General features: G+C 40.6%; 1 long non-coding RNA gene across 1 annotated transcript; it reads left to right on the top strand.

Moving 5' to 3' along the window:
- Nucleotides 1-3922: 3922 nt before the first annotated feature.
- Nucleotides 3923-6747, top strand: LOC109200225 (uncharacterized). Its single transcript, XR_002060419.2, has 4 exons — nt 3923-4334; nt 4707-4902; nt 5119-5238; nt 6590-6747. It is a non-coding gene; the product is annotated as an uncharacterized LOC109200225 (long non-coding RNA).
- Nucleotides 6748-9035: the final 2288 nt, after the last annotated feature.

Genomic DNA, 9035 nt, shown 5'->3' on the forward strand with positions numbered 1-9035 from the left:
TTCAACTGCAGTTTCCAAAACTCAGTTGAATTTCCTCAAAAAGGACAGGTCAACACCTCAGCCAACCCATCTTCCTCTGAAGATGATCTTGAAATAACGGAAGGGACCACTTTGGGAGATCACCACGTGGTAGAGGCTTTCCTTGGAGAAGGAGGCTTTGGACTGGTAACCAGATGTCGCGATACAAAAAACAACCAAACTGTGGCTATTAAAGTCAACAAGAGCGACCCTGGAATTCTGCTACAGGCAAAACTGGAAATTTTCATCCTGGAGCAACTACGACGCTTGGATCCAGACAGGTGCAACATTGTCGAATGGAACGGCTATTTCCTCGATGGAGAGCGCATTTGCTTAAATTTTGAACTCCTGGACCAAAGCCTGTGGGACTACATAGGGGACCGGAATAACCAAGGTCTCCCAATAAGAGAACTCAGGCCAATTTTGCATCAGCTCGCAAATGCTCTGTTCCACCTGGGTTCTGTGGGAATAGTGCATGCTGACCTCAAACCTGGAAACATCATGGTTGTAAAGCGCCATGATTCCCCTATCAAAGTCAAACTTATAGACTTTGGCCTCGCATTTCCTGCTTCTGCACTGATTCCTGGTTACCGTGTGGGGACGGTTGGTTATTGTGCACCTGAGATTATGCTTGGCCTTCCATATGATGAAGCAATTGACATGTGGTCTCTGGGGCTGGTAGCTGTGCAGCTTGCTACAGGGCTGCCTCTCTATCCTGGGGAAGACAATTATGATGTTTTGAAATTCATAATTGAAACCCAGGGTCAGCTACCAGATCATCTTCTAGAGTCTGGCTTGTACACTGATTGCTATTTCATCAAGGATAACTTCAACGAACAGCGCTGGACATTTAAGACCCAAGAACAATTTCAATACGAGACAGGTTATCAATCCAAGGAAACTCGATATATAAAACTTAAGTGTCTCGATCACCTCGAACGACTACTGAAGGTTAGGCGAGGACCTGAAAATGGCCAACCATTATTTGTCAGGCTAATCAAAGAAATGTTGGCCTTGGATGCAAATCAGCGCATAACACCCTCGGAGGTTCTGAAGCATCCCTTTTTCGACCCTGACCTCTCAAGGAGAACCCCAGGCACCGATATGAATAGCACAGGGGGAGAAAACCTTGTGCTTTCTCAGCAATCGTCCGATTGTTTGGGTGGCCAAAATTCTAGGGGAGCTAGAAATTCTTGTGGAAAAAAAGCGCAAAACAATAACATCAACAAAAACAACCAATGAATATGGTCTTAAACTTGGCCACAATTTGGCTTGAAATCCATCAACTAATCTCTCAATATTCAAAGCAGAGCAGCAGACAACTTACCATCACATCAGTCCTTCAGTCAGACCTACAACAAATGTCTTCCTTCTCTCACCCCAACCGGTCGCAGCAGATGGCCGCCCCTCCCTGAGCCTGGTTCTGCTGGAGGTTTCTTCCTGTAAAAGGGAGTTTTTCCTTCCCACTGTTGCCAAAGTGCTTGCTCATAGGGGGTCATATGATTGTTGGGTTCTCTGTATGTATTATTGTAGGGTCTACCTTACAATAATACATACAGCCTTGAAGTGACTGGTGGTATGATTTGCTGCTATATCAATAAAATTGAATTGAATTGAATTCAAGGTGAATTCGGAACTAATTGGAAACATACTGGATATTAAATAAACCTGCTTTGAGCATTAAATAATTGTTGTGTGAAATTCTTTATAAATATTATAATATTTACCATTTACCATATAAATATAGTGCCACTTTTCTACTGTTTAAATTGCAACTGTTTAAAACTGACTCATTTATTCATACACTCGAACATAAACACACACACGGTAAATGGCCTGTATTTGTATAGCACTTTACTTAGTCCCAAGGACCCAAAGTGCTTTACACTACATTCAGTCATCCACCCATTCACACACTGGTGATGGCTGTCAGTGCGCCCCAGCTGCCCTGGGGTGCACTGACAGAGGCGAGGCTGCCGGACACTGGCGTCACTGGGCCCTCTGACCACCACCAGTAGGCAACGGGTGAAGTGTCTTGCCCAAGGACACAACGACCGAGACTGTCGGAGCCAGGGCTCAAACCGGCAACCTTCCAATTAGGGGACGAACTGCGAACTCTTGAGGCACGATTGCCCTATATACACATATACTTTACAGTACCAGTTAGTGCTTACATACTAGTTCTTTTCCCTACTTTTTCATGCTTACTGGTACAAATGCCTGTTACTAGAGTTAAATGCTATCAATGTATTCTCACAGTTATCGAACTGTACAAATGCATACAAAATAACGCTCACGTAAACATAACTGTGCACTAGTTTGCCCTTATTGCTGCAGTTTGTTTCAAATCACTTTGAATAAAGCTCAGCTTCTCTCAAGCTCTCTCTCTCTCTCACACACACACACACACACACACACACACTAACACACACACACTGTGTAGCGTTTCAGCATCTTGTCTTGTAAGCTTTTAACCTGTCAGTCAAACCTGTTTTGAAGATGAATAGGTGTGCCACTTTCTTCTGTCCAGCAATGCGTATTCCAAACTTAAAGTCTGAATTGCTCCTCCTCTTTCTAGGTTCTAACAATATCTCTTCTTAAGATCTTGATTAAGACCAGCGAAAACTAAATGGATGAATGGAAACAAGGAACAATGTTCAGAGAGTAAAGTATTTCTTATTTTAAGCCTCATCTATTTAAACGACGTGGTGTCTGTTTTGTAAATCATCAGCCTTTTACAGCTGAGAGGAAACAGTCAGCTAGTGTATCTCCTGATGCAGGACCTGATGCAGCTCATTTTGGGTACTACGATCACCAAGCATTTAGAAAATCTATTAGAGGATAATAAAGTGTTTTCACCATCTTGGCCAAGAAGAAAAACACATTTTAGCATATAAATTAGCAGTCTCTTCTAAACAAGTCCTTTAGCATGCCGATGTTAAAAAAAATATAACAAAAGGCATCTATCATATTGCTAAAAGTACTAATTACAGTGTTTTTAATTGTTTAGTTATTTTAATAGTTTAATTCAAGCGTATCACTGCATTGAGAAATGGGTGGTTATCTGTTGGATAATGGGATTAAGCAGTGTTTTTCTTGACGTTCATAAAAGACAAAATATGTAAAACAATTAATAATGAATGAGTCTGTTCAATGAAAACACTTTACGAAAGAGAAAAAAGTATCCAGCTGTAATAGAGCATGCATCAGCTCAGTAGTTGAGATCACAGCTCACTGCGAGGAAAGTCTTTATGATCGTACACAAATGAGCCTCGAAACTGCAACTAAACAGTCACTGTGAGGCAGAGCTGTGGTGGTAATAAGGATAATGACAAGCACAATGAAACCTCTGCACAAGCATTTTCCTGACAAGAACAGATCCATTATTACTATTATTATAAGATTACTTCATGTACCACAGATTATCGTCACATATTATTGTTACTTCCTACATCCACCTATGAAAGTACTAAAGAAGAAGCTGAAGGCTCCAAGGTAAGCTCTTTGTCTATAGAAAGGATGTAGCTCTGAATTTATGAGACAGGCAAAGATACCAAAATACAAAACAGATGCAAAAAACTGCACAAAAATGTAAATGTAACATATATATAAAATACATTAAAAAATTTAAAAAGTAAATAAACATAAAGATTTATTAAAATATATACAAAAAACAAAATATGTAGCCAAAATACCAAAACCACAGAACAAAAGAGAAACACGCACTTTTCTAAACGTTGTACACTGCAAGGTTTCCTGTTCAAGGTTAACCCTGCATGTGTGTAATGGACCGAGTTGAAAAACAGGAGTCCCACAAATTATTAGAAAAATATGGTTTTCATTCATTTAACCCCCCAAAATTAGATTTACAAAAGTAATAAATGTTGAGCTCATAAAAGAGGTCAAAGAAACAAAACTGAACTCAGGCCAAGACTGCAAACTTAACAAACCAAATGACTGCCACAAACAAACATAACTGACCTAAACATGAAATGACACACAGGGGTACATGTAATGGCTGATCAGACCGTTGTGACACATGAGGGGTAACAAACAAACACAATCATAAATCACAAAACAATGCAGTACAGTCTAGTTTGTTAATAAACTAAACACTAAAGAAGAAAATCAAAACCATTAAACCCTAAACTCAAATATTTAATTAAATACAAATACTTTGTTTTTAAATTGAAGCAAACACACATTCTCCCCTTCAGCAGGGAGTGGTGGTGTGGTCCAATTATCCCTCTTTGCATTTAGTGGTTTCAAACCCTGGCTACCATCTTTTGTCCAGCAACTCCCGGGGATGATGGCAGGTAAGAAATAAAAAGACAAAGGTTAGTCAAAAATCAAAGTAATGAAGTAGCATGAATACATAAGTAAAGTAAATGTGCGCGCTTACAAATAGAACAAATGTATCCAAACCAATCAATAAAGTTATTGAAAACTAAAGTGTGTTACTGTGTTCAAATGAAGAAATGAAAATACAAGAGTTACTGACTTTAGAGTGTGGCCACGGGTTTGGCCATCACAATGTGCAGACTCCAGCTGTGGTAATGTGGGCGGATGAAGATGGTCACTGATGGACCTCCACCCCTGCCTTCTGGTCATCTGTGTTACTGATTAAGACTTACCTCTGCTCTGTGTGTGTGTGTGTGTGTGTGTGTGTGTGTGTGTGTGTGTAACAGTGCCCCAAGCAGATTAGGGCACAGCAGGCGTGATGCCAACTCATGCAGCTTCTCCTTAGAAGTCACTCAGCGCCCCGTCCGTGTAGACAAAGAGCAATAATGGGAGAAAAAAGACACAGACTAGGCTCCTCCAGGCAGACCCATTGCTAACCAGCCTCTGAGTGCTGAATGAGAAGGCAGACCCCCGCCATGCCAGGTGATTTCAAAGGCAAGGGTGTGTTATCTGTAGTTTGTGTGGGAGACGGTCTGATACGCTCCCTCTGTACATGGCTAATCCCCTCATATGGCACAGCTCCGACTCCACCTCAGGGCCAAAACACAGAGGCATCGTAGCATGAATGTAGCTCTGTGCAATATTAAAAAGAATAAAGAAAATGAAATAATAATTAAATCTAGCGCTGTGTTTTCATAGATTCACCAGGTCTTTCTCCCAGTGAGAGCGATGATTCAGCTTCTCATCTGGGTCCTGTGCCAGTATAGCATTTACTAGCAGATGGATAAACAGGTTTGGAAATCCCCTCCCTGTACTAAGGTTTGTGACACACACACACACACATTCACGTGGCAACACAATGAGTGGCTTCCAGGAGAGACTCGCCCTTCAAACTAATGATTCATCAATAATGTTTAGCCAGAATTGAAGCATCTGAATACACAGCATGTCTGTGCTCTGGCACTCCTTGAGGCAAAGATCTAACAGCTCCAACCAGATGTTTTGGCTGTGCTCCAGTTGTTGTTTGTTGGGTAAAAACTGGTTAATTAAAGTTAATTATGAGTTTGTTTTGCTTTGTAGTTTTATTTGGCATGTTTATCTCTGTTTACTTCATACAGCTCATATCTTCTTAATAATAGTATGCAGGTTGAACGCCACAACTGGTTGTCTTAAGGTTGACTTAAAATAAAGAATACAAACCAAACTGTGAATGTTGGGAGTTAAATTAACTTCAAGGTGATTGGCTGATGACCAAAGCACGTCATAGTTTGGAACCATTTGCATGTTTGTATTTTAGTATAAATGTCTGACTGTATGGTTGATTTGAAAATGTAAAGTTATTTTTAACGTGTGGCTTTTATTCAAACTCTGAAGCACTTTGTAACTCTGTGTTTGGATAAAAGTCCATCAAGTTATGAACCCATCAGCACATCCATGATTCTTATATCACCTTCCAAAGGTGCTCCATTAGACTGAGATCTGCTGACAGTGGCCATTAGAGTTCACTGAACTCACTGTCATGTTCAAGAAAACGGTTTAAGATGATCTAAGATTTGTGACACGACACGCTGTTCTGCTGGAGTCAGCCATCAGAGGAGAGGTACACTGTTCTCATAAAGAGACGGACATGTTCAGCAATAATACTCAGGCAAGCTGTGATGTTTACCTGAGTATTATTGCTACTCGGTTGATACTAAGGGGCCCAAAATGTGCCAAGAAAATACCCCCCACAGTGACACCACCACCGCTAGTCTGCACAGCTGACATAAGGCAGGATGGATCCATCCTTTCATGCTATTTATGCCAAATTCTGACCCGACCATCTGCATGTCAGAGCAGAAATCAAGACTCATCAGACCAGGCAACATTTTTCCAATCTTCTCATGTCAAATTTTGAGAACTGTAGCTTCAGTTTCCTGTTCTTAGCTGACCAAGATGCTCTTCTGCAAGGCAGTTTTCCCAAGAGAACTGCCTTTCACTGGATATTTTCTCCTTTTTATCACAGAAAATGGTGTCCGTGCTGCTACTTGTCTTATTTTGATAATCCTAGTCTGTGTTCCCATGTTTGTCCACTTCCCTGATCACCCCTCAGTGTATATACTGTCTCTGTTTTCCTCTGTCCTTTGTCAGAGTGTCTGTTCACCTACCTCCTGTGTCTCCATGTTCCCAGTGTTCTAGGTTTCCGAGTGTTTTCCCAGTTTAGGTTTTCATGGTTGGTTCTGTTTGCTACTCAGCCAGAATAAACAGCTCGCTTTTTTAAAAGTAGGCTCCAGAATGGATGATGGGATGTTCGCATGTCTTTATGTAACACTGAGTGCGCTGAACTAAAGGTAGGCCTAGTTTCATTTTCATGGTCATTATTATCAAGACAATGATTAAGCCTTATTCTGATTATTTCTCCTGTTTGGAGGTGTAACTTTTACATGACGGGTGTCTGCAAGTCTGCAATGACTCAAGCATCAAACTACAAAACTATTAGAGCGGACATGGTGCTCTAATGGCTGCTTCATTAACGCAGGTCAGAAAGGATAAAAGAAAATCAATAAATTATGAAACACAAAACGTCTCTTATTAGCACAACACTGCCCAGGGCTCAGGAAGTGAGTGTATTCCTTATAGCCTATTAAACCATAGCATGTTATTTTGATGTGTTACAGATGAAATGGCTATCCAGAAACATTCAGCCACAAAAATGCTTTTTTAATATTTTTTTTTTTACAGCTTTGCACTTTTACACAAGTTTTATCATCAGTGTCACAATGACTGCTGCTAAAATTGAGTACAAGATATTTGCTGGTCTGATTAAAAGGTCTTGATGCCTGCTCAATCATCCAGGTAAGTAAATCTCCAAAAGTTGATTCTGTTCATCTGGATGTAGCGTTTTCAGTGGGAGAAACATTTCATCACTCATCCAAGTGACTTCTTCAGTCTCAGCTGACTGCAGGTTTCCCCAATCTTAGAAACAGTACATTTGCATAATGACTGAAACCAGCCCACTGAAGGAACAATGGGCTGGGAGGTCAGTTCGTTCCTCATGATTCTGCAAATTCTCATGACCATTGATCAATGGCCATGAGTACCATTCACAAAGAGTTGTGGAATGGCTGCAATCACAGCATTGTAAGATGGTGAAAGATGTACCCTTAAGCCCCCTCCTCAATCCTCAAACTAAAGGTGCACCTTTAGTTTTGTAATGAATTCTTCCATCCATTTTCTTTCGCATATCCCTGGCTGGGTCGTGGGGGCAGCAGCCTAAGCAGAGAAGGCCACACCTCCCTCTGACAGAGAGGTCACTACCCAAACCTTGTTACCATAGCTGAAGGTAAGGACGTAGATCGACTGGTAAAGCGAGAGCTTCGCTTTTACTTTCAGCTCTCTCTTCACCATGACAGATCTGTACAGTGTCTCCAGTCTCCGTCTGCATCCGCAACACCAATCCATCTGTGAACTCCCGTTTCCCTTCTTACATCACTCGTGAACAAGACTGCGAGATCTGTAATTTAATAAAAGCAGTCATTTGTTTGTCAGAGTGCACCATCCATTTCACACCCTGTTCTTTCTTTCCTGTCTTATATGGAAACTCACTTTGTGTAGCTGTTTGGGAGCCTGTTAAACTTCATCTATAGAGAGGTGCCTTATCATTTAGCCAGCTCTTTGAAGCAAAGCAGGTTCAAACTTAAACTTGAAGCTGTGTTAGCACTAATATTCATATTATTATACAAATATTGCCAAAGTACTACAATGAGTTTATGCAAGTAGCGTTTTCTGCAGAAAACTCTCATTGCTAATTAATTACTTTGCTGGTTTGATTAGAGTGATTTGAGTTTTTGAATGACCTCATATGACACAGTAATATCAAGGCTTCTTAGGTGTTGCATCTGTGACTTATTGCTTTGTGACGGACAAGCACAGTTTTAAAATCTGAGGCTAGAGATGAACAGACACAGTGTCTAAGAAACATACAGTTTTCTTGCCTTGTTTGGATCTGCTCAGAGGAGCTTTGTGTTCCATGATCCACTGTCACGCCAGGATGCATAAGAAATGATGCTTTATGAGACTGATGGGGTCGGGCAGCAGGGAAAACACATCCACAAAATGCTAGTAACTTAAGTTTGACTATCTAAGACTACCTAAATTAAATAAAGTCATTACATGCTTGTTAAAAGCCAACACCAATTTTCCCACTTGTGACTACTTCTCCACGTTAGGTAAGTTTTCAGTGTTTGGCATTACCAAAATGGGCTGAAATAATAAGTCAATATTATTGTGAGTATCCAGAAGATGTGCATATTAGTCAGAAAGTTTAGTGGAGTGTGTTTGTGTGAGCAAAGTCCTGCTGATGGCTTAGATCCAGCCTATGGTAGCGCCTGCTGCAGTTCTCTGTACACTGTAAATGTATTTCATGCAGTTAAGTGTAAGTTGTGTACATGTTGTTTGAGTAAATCTTCTCAGTCAGTAAACACCAGTTTTATCATTATCTTGATTAAACATACATAATGAATACATCCTTATATCTGAACAGAGAGATATAACATGCACTAAATTCAAATTCACTGAGCCAGCCACTTGTTTGCATGAGATCTGAGACACTGGAAGCAGCAAAAAAGCTTGTAAAA

This window comes from Oreochromis niloticus, unplaced genomic scaffold (genome assembly GCF_001858045.2).
Source record: "Oreochromis niloticus isolate F11D_XX unplaced genomic scaffold, O_niloticus_UMD_NMBU tig00000221_pilon, whole genome shotgun sequence".
Taxonomy (NCBI): Eukaryota; Metazoa; Chordata; class Actinopteri; order Cichliformes; family Cichlidae; genus Oreochromis; species Oreochromis niloticus.